Raw genomic sequence first — 22788 nt, 5'->3', positions numbered from 1 at the left:
GCGACATGAATGCTTTCATTGTATTCAGTGAAGAAATGGTGAAAAAAAAGACTAGTTCAAAATAAAGAAATCTTGACTTTGTCAACATTAAACCGTATATTTATCCACGTGATCAAAGAGGTTGAAAATGTAGATGCTCTTGATAGGACCTGGAATTTAAAGACACGTCTGCAAATAAAATTCCCGCAACTTGTGTTTGTCACGCCCGCCAATAGAAGCATGAGTGGCACCGTCTTCAGTGAAGGACTTTGTGCAGAAGACCTAGCCCAGGAACTTGTCGATGACACTGACACTACTTCTGCAGAAAGTTCAACAGATGATGAGGTAGCAATGGATCCCAGCCAAACAGTCTGCGAATGTTATTTAATGTTGCCTTAACATTGAAGTGATCAATCGACAACAAGAACCTCACAGTCCCATGGCCACCTGTGACAGATGACTTGACGCTGGATAAAGTTAAGACCCTTGTCCCATATCAACTGTTCAACTTCCTAGTGTGGGTGGTTGGTGGTTCAGACAGCCCCGAAGAAGAGCAATATGTTGCGGTTACAGCAGACACTGAAAAAAAACTCCCGTAAATCACCCAAGATATCATCAGTTTGGCAAAGAAAGGGAAAAAACTGATGCCAAAGCATTATACCCTTGCCACGGCAGTGCACCATCTGACAGGGTCAGCACAAGTGCTTGGTCTCCTCAACGGACTTGGGCATAACATTGCACACTCACATTTTTGTGTATACAGTGATCCTGATGTACAATACCCATAAAATAATACAAGGAAGATGATTATACAGATTTAAATACTTTGCATTATACTAACATTTTTGTTCTGTGTGAACACAACAAAATATTATGCAGTATATGTATGTCATATTTGTGTTTACATGTACTGGAAGATCATGCTCTCACTGGGGTCTCTCATGTCCTGCGTCTTAACATGGATAAAGATTAGTATGTGAAACTTACAGTTCTGCAACATTACATCAGTGTACATTTAATTTACAATTTCTTTCAAAACATCCACTCAAAGTATGTAACACTCCCCCCCCTGCATTTCAATAAAAAAAAATGAGGTTAGAATATTGAGAGCTTGTAACTATGGTAATATTTTACCAACATAAACTTTTTCATTTGGCCAGAGAAAATTAATATCACATCATACATTTGGAGTATCATTAAACTCCGCCATCTTCGAATATGGATGGAGGTTACTGTTTTCACCCCTTTCTGTTTGTTTGTTTGTTTGTTTGTTTGTGAACAGTATTACGGAAAAACTCCTCGACGGATTTCGACGAAACTTGGTGGGGGGGGGGGTTAGGTATGGTCCAAGGATCATGCCATTAAATTTTGGACTTGGTTTTGGACAAATCCCCCCCACCCTCCCCCCCCCCAAAAAAAAAATTGAGAATTTTTTTTTTATTTATTTTGCATTTCTACATGTTTTAAGTGATTTCCAACCCCCCCCCCCAAAAAACAATTGTTACCCCCCCCCAAAAAAGAAATTTTTTTTTGCATTTCTACATGTTTTAAGTGATTTTGTCAGGTCAGGTTAGATCTGTGACCTGCTACAGGTACCATGTAAACCTGTACTAACCTGTTCCATGGTCGGGTTGTCGGCGACTAAACCGTCTCCCCCACCCGGTTTTCTGGTGAGGAGGGTGTTTGGATATGGACACCCAGCAGGATTAAAAACAAAACCTGTCAAAGGGTGGAGGAGCTCCTTGTGAGCCAACGGCCATCCATATCTAGTGCCCAACTGTGTCTGCGGACGTCCTCCTGTAGTTGGGTCACTTCTTATTAGGAGGTTGGTGGCAGGATTTGCACTCCGGCCACCGTAAAACCCTTTATTCCGCAAAACGCAAAAACGCAAAAAATCTGAAAACCCACTCCGTGGGAGTACCTCCTGTGCAGCTTCCCTTCGCAGGGCAGCTCACCGGATGACGGGATTGGGGCAAAGCCTTCGGGACCCCCAATCTTTGATAGGAGGGAAACCACGGGGTAACATCCCTGGGTCAGATTGCGGGAGAGTGTGTCGGAGTGGTGCTGAGGTGTCGTCCACCAGACGGTGGTCTCCTTGGGTTAACCTGAGGCGGTCCCTTCGGGTGGGTGCCTGGAATGTCCTATCCCTAAAAGAGGATGATCACCTGTCTCTGTTATCATCTGAGCTCAAGCGTTTGGACATCGGGATTGCAGCTCTCTCTGAGGTTCGGAGACCGGATTGCGGCAAGATAATGGTGGGTGGTTACACCTACTATTGGTCTGGTCGCTCTGATGGTTACCATACCCAAGGAGTTGCTGTAGCTGTGTCCAATAAGCTGACCCCAATGATAATTGAGGTAACACCGGTCAACGAGCGTATTATGAGATTAAGGATTCGTCACTCCTTAGGTGTCATTTCCCTGGTCTCTGTTTATGCTCCGACTGAGGCGAGTGATCTCACCTTGAAGGATGCATTCTATGCCACACTCGAGTCTGTGGTTGATCAGTGCCCCAGACGAGATACACTTCTAGTCTTGGGGGATTTCAATGCATCGACTGGAACTGATAGGGACGGTTATGAGGTGTGTGTTGGTCCCCATGGGTCAGGAACTATGAACCAGAATAGCACTAAGTTCCTTGACTTTGCAAGAAGTCATGGACTTAGGGTGGCTGGTTCATGGTTTCAGCGCCCACAAGCTCATCGCTGGACTTGGTATTCCAACGCTGGCGGTGTGGCAAAGGAGATTGACCATGTCCTCATTGACGGTCGTTGGAGGATGATCCAGAACTGCAGGGTCTACCGGAGTGCTCAGTTCCTCAATACTGACCACAGGCTTGTTGTAGCAACTCTAAAGCTGCACCTTAAATCCTGGAGAATGGTACCATCCCAGCCGAGGCTGGATGTTGCCAAGCTCAGGGATGAGAGAGAAGCTGAGGAGTTTGCAAACAGGCTGAGTGGACACTTGGGGGGTCTGGGTGCTTTGGGGGGTCCTGAAGAGTTGTGGAGCGCCTTCAAGACCACCGTCCTTGATGTTGCCGGTGGATGCCTTGGAGCTCACCGCAGGGCAAAGAAGAATTTTGTCTCTCAAGGGACACTGGATACCATTGACCAGAGTCGCAGGGCCAGGCTGAATGGCAGAGCTGAGCTGTTCAGGGAGCTGAGGCGTAAAACTGTACGTGCACTGAGGGTGGACAAGGAGGCCTATGTGCGAGGAATTTGTGAGGGGGTAGAGCATCACCTGTGGACAGGTGATTCTCGTCCCGCTTACAGGGGAATTCGCGCATTACGTTCATCCAAGCCCATCCCTCGGAGCACTACAGTTCGAGCAGAGAGTGGTAGGCTCTTGACAGAGGAGTCTGAAGTGAAGGCCCGCTGGGCCGGTTACTTTGAGCGGTTGTACCAGGCTGATCCCCCAACTGTCGAGTTGGACGTCAAGGGTGTTACAATCCCTGTTGCTGACCCTCGAATCAACTGTGGTCCACCTACACTTGTGGAAACACGGGCTGCGGTGAACCAGTTGAAACGGGGCAAAGCTCCAGGGATTTGTGGCATCCATGCCAAACTTCTCAAGGCTGGTGGAAATGCTGCACTCATGTCGTTGCATGCAGTTTTGTGCTCTGCCTGGAACACAGGTATCATCCCAACTGACTGGAAGAGGGGCCTTGTTGTCCCTCTCTGGAAAGGGAAGGGTGATCGCCAAGACTGCAACAACTACCGAGGGGTGACGCTGCTCTCAGTGCCGGGCAAGGTCTTTGCTCGGATAATTCTCGATAGGGTTCGCCACCATCTGCTTGAGCACCAGCGTCCAGACCAGTCAGGCTTTACACCAAAGAGGTCAACGATTGACCGTATCCTTGCACTTCGTGTCCTCACCGAACGCAGATGAGAGTTTCGGCAGGGGCTGCTTGCAGCCTATGTTGATCTCTGTAAAGCGTTCGATTCAGTGAATCGGGATGTCCTCTGGAGGATTCTTGGTCTTCTTGGGGTGCCACCAAAACTGATCGATCTGATGTCTGAACTCTACTCTGGTACTGAGAGTGCTGTGAAGTGTGGTGGTACCATCTCTGACTTATTTCCAGTTGTTACTGGAGTTCGTCAGGGATGTGTACTTGCCCCCACACTTTTCAGCACTTGTATGGACTGGATTCTAGGGAGGATGTCGGAGAGATCAAGTTGCGGTGCGTCATTTGGGAATGTCAAGATCTCGGACCTTGACTTTGCAGATGATGCAGTCATCTTTGCGGAGACTTTAGACATCCTCTTGGGGGCCCTCGAGGTGCTGAATGAGGAGTCGGAGCCGTTGGGATTATGGGTTTCTTGGGTCAAAACTAAGATCCAGGCTTTCGGTGACATCTTGGATGCTGCTGTCCTGTCTGTGTCTGTTTGTGGTGAAGATGTTGAGGTCGTGGAGAGATTCACTTACCTTGGCAGTGATATTCATGTCTCTGCTGGCTGCGAGTCAGAGGTCAATAGATGTCTGGGTCGGGCCTGGGGAGTCATGGATTCACTGGATCATGGGGTGTGGCGCTGCTGGTACCTGTGCGGGAGGACGAAAGTCCGAGTCTTCAGGTCCTTGGTACTTCCAGTCTTGCTCTATGGGTGCGAGACTTGGACTCTGACCAAGGATCTGAGACGGAGACTTAATTCCTTTGGTACCAGGTCTCTTCGGAGAATCCTTGGCTATCGCTGGTCGGATTTTGTGTCCAACGAGCGGTTGCTGAGAGAGACCCGGATGAGATTTGTTACCTGCATAGTCCGTGAGCGTCAGTTGCGGCTGTATGGACATGTGGCTCGTTTTCCTGACTCTGATCCTGCTCACCAGATTCTCTCAGCGAGGGAGTCTCATGAGTGGAGGAGGCCAGTGGGTCGACCACGTGCCTCATGGTTGCAACAGGTTGACCATCATCTCAAGGAGATGGGGATGGGCCTGGCATCTGCCTAGGGGATGGCCAGACGGAGGCCCCTGGAGTACCGGCGGAAAGTGGACGCAGCGACGTGCTGTTCTGGCACATGCTCCCATACCTGACCTGACCTTAAGTGATTTCCAACCCCCCCCCCCAAAATTTAGAGAAAAAAATTTTTTTTTGCATTTCTACATATTTTAAGTGATTTCCAACCCCCCCCCCCCCCCAAAAAAAAAAATTGTTAGAGAGAAAAAATTTTTTGCAGCTTTTTTTCCAACAAAATTTCGATTTCTTTTTTTGCATTTCTACATGTTTTAAGTGATTTCCAACCCCCCCCACCCCCCCCCAAAATGGAGAAAAGAACTATCTCTGTCAGCACTGTTGACATCATATTTAATGAATAAGATATAAGGTTCACTTGAGTGACCCAGCAGTATTGGCGGCGGAGGTATTGCACTCTCCCGAGTGCTCCCTCTCTAGTTTGTTAATGGGTTTTCATTAAATCTAAAACATCTGTTCCAGTCAGGACTTTTCCCAATTTCCCTGCCTCTTTTTCTCTCGGTGTTGGTGTTGTGTGTGGTTTAGTTTGTGGTTTGTTTCGGTTTGTGTGGGTGCTTATGGCTCAAACGACATTGAGCACATAAATGTTAATAATAATGATAATAATAATAATAATAATAATAATATATTCTTATCATTAATACTCTTAGTATTATTATTATTATTATAAATGCACGTTATAAATTTATGAAGCCCAACAGATAATAACAAGTTCACTGAACAATCTGATTAAAAAGCCAGGAAGCCATCATACACTTCATGTACCATTTGTTAATATGCATTTTCATAAACTGCTTGTTATAAATTTATGAGCACCCCTTGTGTGTGGGGACATAGATATTCTGAATCGGTGACACATTTCCAACAAACCCATTAAGGTTTTAAGTTGCTCCCATCATTGTTGCACGAAAATTGAAAATTAAACGCATATATACTGCATGCCCTATGACCTAAAAATTATTGTAGACGGCTGACAACGGATGAGAAGGAAGTCCACGATATTGAGAACTCATCACCAAATTTGATTGTTATCCATTTGACTTCAACAAGCCAACTTTGAGGTCGTTGCAGTCATGGATGATTGCATCAGATGAGCCTCCCCTCCTTCCCCCCATTCATGTCCTTACCATTCTCATCCTTGTCATGAGAAATTTATACATCATCCTCTTCCTATCATCCTCTTCCAACTTGTTGTACACCTCCTCTTTCATATCATTACTCACCTTATCCATAGCTTCCCTTGCTGCTTTCTTCTTCTGCCCATACAGGTGCAGCAACCCCACATTCGGCTGCCACCCCCTATCCTTGATCTTCTCTATTCTCTTCCAAACCTCCTTCCTTTCACCAAACTGCCTTCGCTACCTCCTCCGTCCACCATAACTGCTTTCTGTCCCTCGACGATGCACCTGTTCCTGATATCCTCCCACACAAAACTTCTGCAATTCTCCTAAATGCCTCTCTGTACTTCTCCCACTTCTTCTCCAAACCTTCCACTTCTTCAGAAAGGTGATCATACCTGGCCCTCATCCTCTCCTTGTACTCTATGATGACGTTTACCCCTACACTCCCCCCATCTAATAATCTTCCAACCCCTGTTCTTAACCTCCCAACTTTTCTCCATCTGCACCACAAACATCACAGGCTTGTGCTGGGTGATAACATGCTTTCTCACCCACTGCCTTACAATCCTTAATCCTCCATAACTGTCACTTCCTTACCAACACCAACTCCAGATATGTTCAATGATGTCAACTCCTATAGGTAATTTTGTGGCTTTTCCGCTTTTAAAAAATAATGAACCAACTATGGTCATCCCATTCCTCACCACCAGCTCCATAAATTTGAAAGAACACACATCATATCTATTCTGTAGGGTATCCAGTGGCAGATTAGCATCGAGGTGGTCTGATCGTTTCAGTTCCCCCTTTAAAATGATACTAGGCCATACATATATGTAACTAGTGCTGAATAATCTTGGTATATCATCCTCCAGTTTTGACTATCCCTTTCCAAACTAACAATCTTTATGCAAGGAAAACGTGAATGAAGTTCATTAATTCATTGTGAGCTCGTGGAATGATAAACGTGGGCATTTAGACAAGAACTGCACATTTCACATTAAGGAATTTCACGTTTTACTGAGATTCTCTGATTCTACGTTTACTGTAAAGTGGTAAGAATAGAATGCAAAAGCCTATTTTTTTATCAACAAGCTTTTTCCCAGTCTCAATGTCTCGATTATCGAGACCAGCATATCTTTGAGACCTCGTTGGTCCGGGACTGAGACCACAGGGAGTTAAGACCGAGACCGACAAAATGTGATCTCAAGACCGACAACACTGCTGAGAACATTGATATTGGGATCCATCCAGAGTTTTATGGCAGCCTCCTCAGATTTTGGTGGCCATCTTGGATTTTAGCAGCCATCTTGGGTTTTGAGTACTTACTTTGAATATAAATATTATTTTGTGGTAAAAATGTATTCCCTGACATCCATTAACTATAAAAGACAAAAAAACGAATTATTTTAGGCCACGTATGTCATATGGTCTGGCAGGGCAATTTATATTCTGGTGGCGGCCATATTGGATTTTGCGGCATTACCAAAAATTCCAACATTTCTGAAAGGGTAACCCCGCCCATTTTTTTCAGCACCCTGCAATTGTATAGAAACCACCTTCAAAGTTTTGTCCTCATATACTTGTCACGGGACCTACACATTGATCCTCCACTATTAAGATACTCGGGTGTTGAGTTTGAACCCCTGTCGTGCCCTGAACTAACACCAGGTGGGATTGACCCAGCCTGTCATCCTTCCAAGGTCGGCAAAATGAGTACCAGCTTACTGGTAACAGGAGCACTGCATCAGCAGCACAGCCACGCTCCCAGAAAATGATGCAGCCAGCAGCTCAGGCTGCATATGAAACAGCAATAAAGTTAAAATGTTTATTTCAAATGAATACAGGGGTGATGACTGACAATGGACAAGACACTCTCAATAAATTAACAAATCTGGTGGTCGACAAACACACAAATACAGTGGAGAAGAAGCGAGCACACAACCTTATGTACAGTAAAACTAACCCCATCCCCCACCGATGGTACCAGAATACCAGATTCATACAACGAAGGCGAACACAGATGAGAACTTAAGACAGGCATGCTGCCCTTGGTCCCACTCTGACCCATGGTCATGCAGTCTGGTTCGGCACAGGACGATACAAGAGGATGGTGATGAGATGCTAGTGGGGAGATTGCATCCACGGTTTCTCAGTGCTCCAAATAAGAACAGTGGGGAAGTATAAAGAGAGCCAGTATGTCTGGTAGAAGAACCCCCAAGCTCCTGCTCCAGCACGTGTGTAGTGGTTATTATCTTATGTCCCACCTTTTAGCACAGTGGTTCCTTTTCATTGGCCACACACTGCTAGTGGGTAGAGCCACCTTTCAGGCCAAAACTCACTCCTCAAACTTGGCCTGCAGTCATTTGGGCCAAACAGCCCATGATGTTTTAATTCATGCCAAGTGCCACAAGACCCTGACCTGGCCTCACCTGTACAGAAGGTCGAACACAATACAACCGTAGACTAAACTTCCTGATGATTTACAATCACCACCTGTTCGGTGCATGTTTTGCTGTACAATTTACCGCCAATAGATTGTTGTTGAAAACGTAAACCTAAGCAACTCGAGCACACGGACCTGGCTATTCTTAACACATTCTATATATGGAACCCCCCCCCAACCCCCTTTCCATGTAACAATTCTGTATGCCTGAATGCCACTGATGGAAGGGGCAGTTAAGCAGTACACACTGTTTCAGTACAGCAATGAGTATCAATTGTTTCCATCTTTTTAAGCATTCCATGTGTTCCTTTTCTTAGCATGAAACGTCTTTCTACATAACAAGGGTTTTTGAAACAAGTTCCACGATGTTGCTGAGCGCAACTGCAAGCACCAAAATGGTGGCTTGGAGAGTGAGCGGCTTCAACCCAACACTTTTGTGATTTAGAATGAAAACCCTGTATCCGTGCACTCGTCGACACAGGGTACAAACCTTAATATCCAGTGCCACATCAAGTTGTTTTCTCAAAATCATTACCAAAAACATCGGTGTATGAAAAAACAGATGTGGAACGTCTCATGACCTGAACGCTGAGACAAACAGCCAAATGGGCAAACTCCATGACACGTGTTCAGTTAGTCATTTGAAAGAACTGGCCAGTGTATGCTGGTACCTTGGCCTCATTCGAAATTCCTTCGAGTTTATACGTGGCTGCCACAGTGGAGATTTAAGGAAATGGAGATGTGGAGTTGGGGGAGGCAGAAGGGGGCAGGGAAGCAGGGACGTCCACTGCATCAGTGGCTTAACCACACCCTTGCAACGCTGCAGGTGGATAAATAAAGTCGTAAATGAATGCTTCAGCCACACCTTTATTAAACAATTATTTGTTCGATTTGTCTATTCTCGATAGGATCCCAGAAAGATGAAATGAATAATGGACAGGAAGCAAAGGCAAGCATAGCATTTCCAACATCTATTCATGGAACGTGCCAAGGATTTCTCGCAACACAAGAGTTCATGAAGGGTGAGCATCACTTTCTATTGATGGCAGTCTGGTCCACCATGGATTTCAGGAAGAATGGAAGGTTGTTGCCTCGTCGGCTAATTAAGAAGTCCCAAAACTAACCACCCCAATAGCTGCACCAAGAGTTACAAACAGCTGTAAATGACTGTAAAGAGCCTTCATATTCTGGGAAACCGATGGAAATCAATCGTGTCTTACAAACCCATGCAATGTGCATGAATATGAAGCAAAAATAAATCGACTCTCCTTTTAAAACTTGCACAAAATAGGGAGGGTTTCATTTTAACTGGTACGTTTCAGGTTTTATTTGTGTGCTCAGAGGGGTACCTAGTGATGCCCAGTGTAAATTTTTGTGGAGGCCGAAAACCCTTCCCTGTACCCACGAAGGAATGGGGTCACGGATCATTTAATATTACCTTCCATATAATTAATCTACAAAGGCTTCGGCACTATAGAGTGATTTTTAAAAAGCACAAAAAAACAATCAACTTTTTTATATTTTAAAAAAAATTTCAAATTTTTCTTTGCCCTAAAACACTCCCAGGCACTCACTCATGAACCTCTGAAGGGTTGATGAAGATCCGTTTGGCATCTCTGAGAGAAATGACCACACACACACACACACACACACACACACACACACACACACACACACACACACACACACACACACACACACACACACACACACACACACACGGCTGTCATGGGAGACACGAATTACACATGAGAAACACTTTTAGTGATCATGTACCCCATCCTTCATGGTCTATTTTCCTTTAGAAGGTCCCCGTGACAGAAAGGAGGGAGGACCCCTGCTGCCATTAATATTCACATCGAGTACCGAGTGCCAATCCAGTTACCTCTGTAACCGAAGGTGGACAGAGGTTATATTTTCACCCCGATCTGTTGGGTGGTCGCTCGAATACCGTTATTCTCAGGTATTCCGTCTGTTTGTTTGTATGTAATGGACAGTTCTGGAGGCCAGAGAAGTCAACCGATTTTAATGAAACTTGACAGGAAGGTTCATTCCAGGATCGAGTTGTATGCTTTTGAGCACCGTTGCTATGGACACCACCATTGCCGAGCAACGGGACTTTGATATTTCTGAAAAATCCAAAAAAAAAGAAAATTTCGAAAATCAAAAATCGGCTTGAAGGCTTTTATGCGCACTTTAATCAACCTCTTTGTCAAATGTTTTCAGCCTGATCCGTCAAAAATTGTATGACTGGTATGCAATTATGTCGCGCCCACCCATGTCACCGACCGGCTTGTATGTTTATATCTTGGGTGGTCGCTAGAGTACCCTTATTTTCACTTTTTCCATCTGTCTATATATTTGTCTGCATGTAATGGACAGCTCTGGAGGCCAGAAGAGTCAAACGATTTTGATGAAACTTGACAGGTGGGTTCATACCAGGATCTATTTCTACACTTTTGAGCACCGTTGCTATCGACACCACTGTTGCCTAGCAACGGGACTTTGAAATATTTGAAAAATCCTAAAAAATTAATTTTTTTAGAAAATCAAAAATCGGCTTCAAGGCTTTTATGCGAACTATAATCAACCTCTTTGTCAAAAAATTTCAGCCCGATCCCTCAAAAACTGTATGACTAGTATGCAATTATGTAGCGACCACCCATGTCGCCCACCGGCTTGTTGGTCGCAAGATTACTCTTATTGTCGTGTTTTCCGTGTGTGTGTCTGTCTGTCTGTAACGCGAGGCTCCACAGCACAAACCAGGAAACCAATTTCGATGAAACTTGGCGAAGCAGGTGCCATATGTGCTGGGAGTGTGAGCATTTGAGTTTCGTTGCTAAGCAACCACCCGTTGCTATCCAGTGACCGAAAAACCACCTATGGTGTTTTCAATACTTGTCCAACAGTTTTGAATGTGAAGAAACGAGATTTCGGAATTAAACACTTCGAGACATTTAGAAAATTTTACTCGAGCCGATTTTTGATTTATATAAGGTTTTATTTTTCAAATGGTCGTCCTTCAAAAATCGGGTGTCTGCTTAGGCCTCGGTCACATTTGCCACGGCGGCTGTGGGGTCTCCAAAATCTACGGCCACTAGCAATTATAAGGCGGTCGCAGTATTTCCACGGTCACACAATGTAGGAGTCATATATGTTTTTATTTTTCGGGGAGCTCCACGGCGTGTTTATAAATGGTGGAGACCGAAAACGTGGGGTTGCCGTACAGTGTTTAATTTGATGTCGCATGGTGACCGGCGGCCATAGAATTTTCAAGGCAGACGCAAGATGCCTGCAAGGTGATCGCAGGGGAACCGCAGCGGGGCCCTAAGGCGAACGGGTGGCCAGACGGACGGTAACGAATGGGTTAATTTGTTTTGTTTTTTTTTACCAGTTTTTTTTTTTTCGGCTTGTCGAATTGCTACGGCGAATGTAGAAATGAAAAAAGTTATAACTCCGCGTTATAATTCCACGGCGACCTTACGGCCTGTAAAATATAGCCATATGGTGTAGGGCCACCCTGAGGCCACCTCAGAAACTCTGCGGCTGCCGCACGTTTCTGTCAATTCAGAGGGCGTATGGCCAGCGAGGATATCCTCGCCATAGAGCAAATGTGACTTCGGCCTTACCGTCATTTTTTGTTGTTGTTTGTTTATCTGTAATGGACAGCTCTGGAGGCCAGAGGAGTCAACAGATTTTTGATGAAACTTGACAGGGAGGTTCACACCAGGATCTAGTTCTATGCTTTTGAGCACCGTTGCTATGGACACCACCGTTGCCGAGCAACGGGACTTTGATATGTTTGAAAAATCATAAAAAAATTATTTTTCAGAAAATCTAAAATGAGCTTCAAGGCTTTTATGCGCAATATAATCACCCTCGTTGTCATAAATCTTCAGCCCGATCCGTCAAAAACTGTATGACTAGTATGCAATTATGTCGCGACCACCCATGTCGCCTTCTGGCTTGTTTGTATGTAATGGACAGCTCTGGAGGCCAAAGAAGTCAACCGATTTTAATGGAACTTGACAGGCAGGTTCGCACCAAGATCTAGTTCTCGGTTTTGAGCACCGTTGCTATGAACACCACCGTTGCCGAGGAACGGGGCTTTGAAATTTTTGAAAAAATCCTAAAAAATTTATTTTTTTGAAAATCAAAAATCGGCTTCAAGACTTTTATGCAAACTATAATCAACCTCTTTGTCAAAAAAATTCAGCCCGATCTGTCAAAAACTGTATGACTAGTATGCAATTATGTAGCAACCACCCATGTCGCCTACCGGTTTGTTGGGTGGTCACTGGAGTACTCTTATTGTCGGGTTTTCCGTGTGTGTGTGTGTGTGTGTGTGTGTGTGTGTGTGTGTGTGTGTGTGTGTGTGTGTGTGTGTGTGTGTGTGTGTGTGTGTGTGTGTGTGTGTGTGTGTGTCTGCAACGCGAGGCTCCACAGCACAAACCAGCAAACCAATTTCGACAAAACTTGGCGAAACAGGTGCCATGTGCCCTGGGAGTGTGTGCATTTGAGTTTCGTTGCTAAGCAACCATGCGTTGCTATGCAGCGGCCGAAAAACCGTGTACGGTATTTTCAATACTTGTCCTACAGTTAGTTTTGAATGTGAAGAAAAGAGACTACGGAATTAAACACTTCATGTTATTTAGAAAATTTGACTCGAGCCTATTTTTGATTTATGAGGTTTTATTTTTCGAATGGTTGTGCTTCAAAAATCGGGTGTCTGTTTACCGTCATTTTTTTGTTGTTGTTTGTTTGTATGTAATGGACAGCTCTGGAGGACAGAAGAGTCAAACAATTTTGATGAAACTTGACAGGGAGGTTCACACCAGGATCTAGTTCTAGGCTTTTGAGCAGCGTTGCTATGGACACCACCGTTGCTGAGCAACGGGACTCTGAAATGTTTGAAAAATCATAAAATTTATTTTTTCGAAAATCAAAAATGGGCTTCAAGGGTTTTATACGCACTTTAATCACCCTCTTTGTCAAAAAATTTCAGCCTGATCCGTCAACAACTGCATGACTAGTATGCAATTATGTAGCGACCACCCATGTCGCCCATCGGCTTGTTGGGTGGTCGCTGGAGTACCCTTATTTTCACATTTTCCGTCTGTCTGTATGTTTGTTTGTATGTATTTATGGACAGCTCTGGAGGCCAGAGGAGTCAACCGATTTTGATGAAACTTGACAGGAAGGCTCATTCCAGGATCTGGTTGTATGCTTATGAGAACCGTTGCTATGGACACCACTGTTGCCGAGCAACGGGACTTTGAATTATTTGAAAAATCCCCAAAAAATTATTTTTTCGAAAATGAAAAATCGGCTTCCAGGCTTTTATGCGCACGATAATCAACCTCTTCGTCAAAAATTTTCAGCCTGATCCATCAAAAACTGTATGACTAGTATGCAATTATGTTGTGACCACCCATGTCGCCTTCCGGCTTGTTTGTATGTTGGTATGTAATGGAAGCTCTGGAGGCCAGAGGAGTGAACCGATTTTAATGAAACTTAACAGGTGGGTTCATACCAGGATCAAGTTCTATGCTTTTGAGCACCGTGGCTATGGACACCACCGTTGCCGAGCAACGGGACTTTGAAATATTTGAAAAATCCCCCAAAAATTATTTTTTCGAAAATCAAAAATCGGCTTTGAGGCTTTTATGCGCACTATAATCAACCTCTTTGTCAAAAGGTTTCAGCCCGATCCGTCAAAAACTTTATGACTAGTATGCAGTTATGTTGCAACCACTAGGTCACACTTCACAGCACTCTCAGTACCAGAGTAGAGTTCAGACATCAGATCGATCAGTTTTGGTGGCACCCCACGAAGACCAAGAATCTTCCAGAGGGCATCCCGATTCATTGAATCGAACGCTTTACAGAGATCAACATAAGCTGCAAGCAGCCCCTGCCGAAACTCTCGTCTGCGTTCGGTGAGGACACGAAGTGCAAGGATACGGTCAATCGTTGACCTCTTTGGTGTAAAGCCTGACTGCTCTGGACGCTGGTACTCAAGCAGATGGTGGCGAACCCTATCAAGAATTATCCGAGCAAAGACTTTGCCCGGCACTGAGAGCAGCGTCACCCCTCGGTAGTTGTTGCAGTCTTGGCGATCACCCTTCCCTTTCCAGAGAGGGACAACAAGGCCCCTCTTCCAGTCAGTTGGGATGATACCTGTGTTCCAGGCAGAGCACAAAACTGCATGCAACGACACGAGTGCAGCATTTCCACCAGCCTTGAGAAGTTCGGCATGGATGCCACAGATCCCTGGAGCTTTGCCCCGTTTCAACCGGTTCACCGCAGCCCGTGTTTCCACAAGCGTAGGTGGACCACAGTTGATTCGAGGGTCAGCAACAGGGATTGTAACACCCTTGACGTCCAACTCGACAGTTGGGGGATCAGCATGGTACAACCGCTCAAAGTAACCGGCCCAGCGGGCCTTCACTTCAGACTCCTCTGTCAAGAGCCTACCACTCTCTGCTCGAACTGTAGTGCTCCGAGGGATGGGCTTGGATGAACTCAATGCGCGAATTCCCCTGTAAGCGGGACGAGAATCACCTGTCCACAAGTGATGCTCTACCCCCTCACAGATTCCTCGCACATAGGCCTCCTTGTCCACCCTCAGTGCACGTACAGTTTTACGCCTCAGCTCCCTGAACAGCTCATCTCTGCCATTCAGCCTGGCCCTGCGACTCTGGTCAATGGTATCCAGTGTCCCTTGAGAGACAAAATTCTTCTTTGCCCTGCGGTGAGCTCCAAGGCATCCACCGGCAACATCAAGGACGGTGGTCTTGAAGGCGCTCCACAACTCTTCAGGACCCCCCAAAGCACCCAGACCCCCCAAGTGTCCACTCAGCCTGTTCGCAAACTCCTCAGCTACTCTCTCATCCCTGAGCTTGGCAACATCCAGCCTCGGCTGGGATGGTACCATTCTCCAGGATTTAAGGTGCAGCTTTAGAGTTGCTACAACAAGCCTGTGGTCAGTATTGAGGAACTGAGCACTCCGGTCGACCCTGCAGTTCTGGATCATCCTCCAACGACCGTCAAAGAGGACATGGTCAATCTCCTTTGCCACACCGCCAGCGTTGGAATACCAAGTCCAGCGATGAGCTTGTGGGCGCTGAAACCATGAACCAGCCACCCTAAGTCCATGACTTTTGCAAAGTCAAGGAACTTAGTACTATTCTGGTTCAGAGTTCCTGACCCATGGGGACCAACACACACCTCATAACCGTCCCTATCAGTTCCAGTCGATGCATTGAAATCCCCCAAGACTAGAAGTGTGTCTCGTCTGGGGCACTGATCAACCACAGACTCGAGTGTGGCGTAGAATGCATCCTTCACGGTGAGATCACTCGCCTCAGTCGGAGCATAAACAGAGACCAGGGAAATGACACCTAAGGAGTGACGAATCCTTAATCTCATAATACGCTCGTTGACCGGTGTTACCTCAATTATCATTGGGGTCAGCTTATTGGACACAGCTACAGCAACTCCTTGGGTATGGTAACCATCAGAGCGACCAGACCAATAGTAGGTGTAACCACCCACCATTATCTCGCCGCAATCCGGTCTCCGAACCTCAGAGAGAGCTGCAATCCCGATGTCCAAACGCTTGAGCTCAGATGATAACAGAGACAGGTGATCATCCTCTCTTAGGGATAGGACATTCCAGGCACCCACCCGAAGGGACCGCCTCAGGTTAACCCAAGGAGACCGCCGTCTGGTGGACGACACCTCAGCACCACTCCGACACACTCTCCCGCAATCTGACCCAGGGATGTTACCCCGTGGTTTCCCTCCTATCAAAGATTGGGGGTCCCGAAGGCTTTGCCCCAATCCCGTCATCCGGTGAGCTGCCCTGCGAAGGGAAGCTGCACAGGAGGTACTCCCACAGAGTGGGTTTTCAGATTTTTTTGCGTTTTTGCGTTTTGCGGAATGAAGGGTTTTACGGTGGCCAGAGTGCAAATCCTGCCACCAACCTCCTAATAAGAAGTGACCCAACTGCAGGAGGACGTCCGCAGACACAGTTGGGCACTAGATATGGATGGCCGTTGGCTCACAAGGAGCTCCTCCGCCCTTTGACAGGTTTTGTTTTTAATCCTGCTGGGTGTCCATATCCAAACACCCTCCTCACCAGAAAACCTGGTGGGGGAGACGGTTTAGTCGCCGACAACCCGACCATGGAACAGGTTAGTACAGGTTTACATGGTACCTGTAGCAGGTCACAGATCGAACCTGACCTGCCAACAAGTGTGGTGGTACCATCTCTGACTTATTTCCAGTTGTTACTGGAGTTCGTCAGGGATGTGTACTTGCCCCCACACTTTTCAGCACTTGTATGGACTGGATTCTAGGGAGGATGTCGGAGAGATCAAGTTGCGGTGCGTCATTTGGGAATGTCAAGATCTCGGACCTTGACTTTGCAGATGATGCAGTCATCTTTGCGGAGACTTTAGACATCCTCTTGGGGGCCCTCGAGGTGCTGAATGAGGAGTCGGAGCCGTTGGGATTACGGGTTTCTTGGGTCAAAACTAAGATCCAGGCTTTCGGTGACATCTTGGATGCTGCTGTCCTGTCTGTGTCTGTTTGTGGTGAGGATGTTGAGGTCGTGGAGAGATTCACTTACCTTGGCAGTGATATTCATGTCTCTGCTGGCTGCGAGTCAGAGGTCAATAGACGTCTGAGTCAGGCCTGGGGAGTCATGGATTCACTGGATCATGGGGTGTGGCGCTGCCGGTACCTGTGCGGGAGGACGAAAGTCTGAGTCTTCAGGTCCTTGGTACTTCCAGTCTTGCTCTATGGGTGCGAGACTTGGACTCTGACCAAGGATCTGAGATAGAGACTTAATTCCTTTGGTACCAGGTCTCTTCGGAGAATCCTTGGCTATTGCTGGTCGGATTTTGTGTCCAACGAGCGGTTGCTGAGAGAGACTCGGATGAGATTTGTTACCTGCATAGTCCGTGAGCGTCAGTTGCGGCTGTATGGACATGTGGCTCGTTTTCCTGACTCTGATCCTGCTCACCAGATTCTCTCAGCGAGGGAGTCTCATGAGTGGAGGAGGCCAGTGGGTCGACCACGTGCCTCATGATTGCAACAGGTTGACCATCATCTCAAGGAGATGGGGATGGGCCTGGCATCTGCCTGGGGGATGGCCAGATGGAGGCCCCTGGAGTACCGGCGGAAAGTGGATGCAGCGACGTGCTGTTCTGACATGCTCCCATACCTGACCTGACCTGACCTGACTAGGTCGCCTCCCGGCTTGTTGGGTGGTCGCTAGAGTACCCTTATTTTCACTTTTTTCGTCTGTCCGTATGTTTATATGTTTGTATGTAATGGACAGCTCTGGAGGCCAGAGGATTGAATGTATTTTGATGAAACTTGACAGGTAGGTTCACACCAGGATCGACTTGTATGCTTTTGAGCACCGTTGCTATGGACACCACCGTTGCCTGGCAATGGGACTTTGAAATTTTGAAAAAATCCTCAAAAAATATTTTTTTTCGAAAATCAAAAATCGGCTTCAAGTCTTTTATGCGCACTTTAATCAACCTCTTTGTCAAAAATTTTCAGCCCGATCCATCAAAAACTGTATGACTAGTATGCAATTATGTCGCGACCACCCATGTCGCCGACCGGCTTGTTTGTATGTTTGTATGTAATGGACAGCTCTGGAGGCGAGAGGAGTCAACCGATTTTCATGAAACTTACCAGGATCGAGTTGTATGCTTTTAAGCACCGTTGCTATGGACAACACCGTTGCCTAGCAACGGGACATTGAAATTTTTGAAAAATCCTAAAAAATTTAGTTTTACGAAAATCAAAAATCGGCTTCCAGGCTTTTATGCGCACTATAATCCCCCTCTGTCAAAAATTGTCAGACCGATCCGTCAAAAACTATGACTAGTATGCAATTATGTAGCGACCACCCATGTCGCCTCCCGGCTTGTTGGGTCATCGCAAGAGTACCCTTATTTTCACTTTTTCCGTCTGTCTGTATGTTTGTTTATATGTTTGGATGTATTTATGGACATCTCTGGAGGCCACAGCAATCAACCGATTTTGATGAAACTTGACAGGTCGGCTCACTCCAGGATCTAGTTGTATGCTTTTGAGCACCGTTGCTATGGGCACCACCGTTGCCCAGCAACAGGACTTTGAATTTTTTGAAAAATCCTCAAAAAATATATTTTTTCGAAAATCAAAAATCGGTTTCCAGACTTTTATGAGCACTATAATCAACCTCCTGGTCAAAAAATTTCAGCACGATCCGTCAATAACTGTATGACGAGTATGCAATTATGTAGCGACCACCCATGTCACCTACCGGCTTGTCAGTTTCTGTTTCTGTGTCTGTGAGCAGGATATCTCAAGACCTTATGGACGGAATCAGACCAAATTTGCTGCACAGGTTGGGTGTGTGACAAGGATTAATTGCTTCGATTTTGGTGAAGATCAGGATTGGATAATTGTTTTTTTTAAGTGATTAGTCACCATTGAGAGGTGGCATAAGCAGATGGGGGGGGGCGCACCCCTCCCCTCCCATCAAAGGTGATCATGTTTCACATGTAATGAGGTCTTGGAATGTGGGAAAAGAAACTATCTCGTGCAGTGAATTTTTCTAGCAATTTCCACTGAAAACACCGAATCTATAATAAAGTAGGTAAGACTACCTAATATTGCATAACGTTTCAAAAAATGTTAACATAAAATCTACAAGGATTACATTGAAGAAAAGGGTTAAAGTGTTTAATTACGTTTCAGTTTTTGAAGTGTACTATAATACATTGTGCCAAAAATCGGAATCTGTTTGTTACTAAATATTGTTGAAAAGATGGATATCAATTAGGTACAGAATTTTCGGTATAGTTTGTTTTTGTCATTTTTAAACCCGATTAAACAACTACAAGAACAACAATCGCAGCAGAACCATGTAGTTCGTCAAAAAGGTGAAAATTTAAAGTAGTAGAGTTGTTTTCAAAAAAGCCCAATTTAAAGGACCATGATGTGGCTGCAGTAAAAGGTAATAAATAATTAAATTGTTACAATTTGGTTTTGAAACTCCAATAACTGGTAGAGCCTTCTCAGTGTACTGGAATTTAGTAACTGATTTCAAGTAATGTCGGGTTGTTGGTAACATTATCTTTTGTTGGGTTGGTCCTTTTTTGCCTCGTGATTGTGAACTATCCAATGAAGAAAGAGAGCACACTGTGTGTTGCGACATAATCTTACCATTTCTTACTATACAAGAGATCCCAAGTTCTTATCCCATCCTATGAATGTTTAATCATTTACTTTTAATCAAAATCTGTACTGTACATGAATCATAAACATTCTGAAATTATAAATAATTAAATAACTTTCAAAAATCATTCAACGTTATCCACCGAGCCTATTATAGAAAACATCCTCATTTTACTTTCTTTTTGTTGTCAGACTTGTGTGGAAGATGAGTAAACACCAAGGGGGGCTTTGAAGATGGGGGGACATCAATGTGTGTTTGCAGAAGTTGAAGACATGGAGAATGTTGATGAAAACATAAAGGGACAGAACAAAGAACAGACAAATAAGATTTTGGAATTGACAGATACAAACGCACATGGTGAACGCAAACCAGAACTTCGAGAAAGCAAACAGTTTACGGAAGTTGAAGGCGCAGAAAATGTTGATGAAAACAGAACAGGACAGAACGAAGAACAGACAAGTGGATATGAATGTTCAGCTTGAACAAACTCCAATTGAATCAGGCATAAGAGATTGTAATCCTCTCCATGCAACAGATGATCTAAAGTTCAATCTAATCATTAACAAGGAACCAAAAATTAACTTTAAATTTCCAGCCAAACATTACAAGGATAAGCATAAATCATCTGGATACATGAAAAGATTCTGTTGCTGGAACTGGGTCAAAATGCTTGATTTCATATCATATTCTAAAGCAGATGATGGTGTTTATTGCCTTGCCTGTCATCTTTTCCAAGACACAACATACCGCCACCCAAATAACTTGATAAGTAAATAAGACTGTCGTTCTTTTTGTTAATCCAGTTGGCAATTTATTGCAACATCAACAATGAACACGGTCTGAAAGACATAAGAATAAACATGATCATTAATAATGATTAAGCATCCTCTAATAAGTGAACCTTCACAAAATTGGAAAGATGCTGTTGTTGACCTCAAATCACATTCGACATGCTGCGATCACAGGATGTCCACGGCTAAACGAAAAGCATTTCAAAGAACACACAACAATCCATCTAAACGGATCGATGCAACATTCTCCCGTGAAGCTGCAGCTAACATCGAGTAAAATCGAAAGATAATGATATGTATCATTAAATCGTTGGAGTTTTGTGGCAGGCAGGACAATGCACTCAGGGCACACAGGGTTGATAACGGTGAAATATGCAGCAGCTTCAACAAGGGCATAAAGACTATTTCATTGATATTTGGAATCGTTTTCTTCCTCACTCATTTTCACTCCTCACTTCACATTCTCTCTCTTTTATTTCTCTTTCCTCTCATTTCCCTGAGACAGCCTCCAATTAAATATGATAAAGTCGGAAAAGTTAATGACCCCTAGTTCGCGGCATTATGAGGTGGGAAGAATCTCCGGTGACCTGCCTGTCTCTGTTGCCAACGGAAGGGACGGGGGGGGGGGGGTTGGGGGTCTCAGGCAGTAGTAGTAGTAGTACCGGTACTTCCCAAGCTCCTTGACTTTTGAACCAATGTGATTCTTTTTCAATTCATTTTACCAACATTCGTGATCTTTCTTCGAATCCTTCCTCTGTTGAACACCTTCGAGCAAGCTCCTTTCCTAATATTTTGCTTCTCTGAGAGACCCAATTATCACATGATGCTCATGTTAATTCTTATAACATTTCGAACTACAACCTTCACTCACGATTCCGCTTCAAAGGAGGAGTCTGTGTCTACTCCAACATCAACACGCTTGCTGTACGCCTTGTGGACCTCAAATCTCCAAACTTTGATGTCATCTGGCTCAAGATTTGTCTCCCGACCATCACTGTCTTTCTCTGTTTCACTTACTGCTCTCAAAATTCTACAAACTTTATAGCTTTCTTTGACAATCTTAACTCTTGCCATGAGGCCATGACATCCGAACACCCTCAAGCAGAATTTCTCTATCGCAGAGACTTCAATGTACACCACAGGGAGTGACTGAAATCTTTCCACACGGATGTTTGTGGAGTTGAAGCTCTTACATTTTGGTGGGCGAGTTGGGGTCAGTGACAAGAACAAGCCAATTCGATTTTGGTGTGTGACAAGGACGAATGGTTCGAATGCAGATGCGGCCTATCGGTGGGATACAAAACGTAAACTGCTCAGCATAGCAGTAGTGTGGGCTCTTCTGAGTGCCACTTTCATTTAACTTTATTTTTCCTGATCTGGATGCCATTGACATCAGCATTCAGTAAATGATTTCAGGGGGCATTTACATGGGGAACCTCCGATCCACATCACACCCCACCCCCCTCATTAATATATCTACCTTACTTAATTCCCTTAATTTCCCATTCAACATTCCCATCCCTTCTGTTTCCACTTAAACATTCTGCTACTCTGTTGCCCTTTACTTTTGGAGTCATTTATTTATTTTGCACAGTAACATAGCAGAACTTTTCTTTACCCTCTTTTCTTTGCTTCTTCACTTCTATTCTATCCCCAAAGCCTTTTATCCTCCCAATCTTCCTTCCCTTCTCTGCTAAACTCTGCTCACCTTCTTTCCTTCGACTACTCTCCTACATTCTCTTCCATTCCTCAATTTTAATTTCTTAAATTTCCTCCCTACCTATACGTGGACAATTTAGAGGTAACTCCATTCTGATCCTCTTCTCTTCCCTTCTGTTCCTTTTCTCAATGTTGGCATTTCCAATTTCCTCCCTCCCCTGTTTACCTGTAGTTCATAGATGCCATATAAAGGGGTCATATGTTCACATCTATTTACAGAAGGCAGAGGCAAGGACGATTTGCTTGAACAATCGTATGCATACGGTATATGGAAATATGTATTGAGAATGCTCTTTTAAATAACTGCTGTGACCCCATGTGAACCTCAATGAAAGCATCAGCAGACTGTTCTGGGCCCTTTTCTTCATAAATTATGCATTTTGTTGTACCTTACAATGCACGAAGCCTTGCAAACCACGACAGACAGTGAGTTTACAGAAGGCAGAGAGTGGTAGGCTCTTGACAGAGGAGTCTGAAGTGAAGGCCCGCTGGGCCGGTTACTTTGAGCGGTTGTACCAG

The 22788-nt window shown here is 44.9% G+C and overlaps 1 protein-coding gene and 1 pseudogene across 3 annotated transcripts in view; one reads left to right on the top strand and one right to left on the bottom strand.

Moving 5' to 3' along the window:
- LOC147009634 (uncharacterized) overlaps positions 1-908 on the top strand; it is a 1293-nt pseudogene extending 385 nt beyond the window's left edge.
- The window catches only part of LOC147009633 (carnitine O-palmitoyltransferase 1, liver isoform-like), a 170323-nt gene that overhangs the window by 5686 nt on the left and 141849 nt on the right, over positions 1-22788 (bottom strand). Inside the window, exon 20 of one of the 3 annotated variants that reach the window (XR_015053089.1) lies at positions 9180-9328. The exons of 1 other annotated variant lie outside the window; for it this stretch is intronic. The gene's annotated coding sequence lies outside the window, so the exon portion shown is untranslated. Of the gene's footprint in view, positions 1-9179; positions 9329-19648; positions 20599-22788 lie in introns of those variants that run through there. One more of the 3 variants, XM_085863344.1, reaches the window with a different exon arrangement.

Source organism: Eptatretus burgeri, chromosome 17 (genome assembly GCF_056783735.1).
Source record: "Eptatretus burgeri isolate ZD-2024b chromosome 17, Ebu_testis_v1, whole genome shotgun sequence".
Taxonomy (NCBI): Eukaryota; Metazoa; Chordata; class Myxini; order Myxiniformes; family Myxinidae; genus Eptatretus; species Eptatretus burgeri.
Note: the sequence above shows the minus strand (reverse complement) of the source record. Positions and strands in the feature narration are given on the sequence as shown.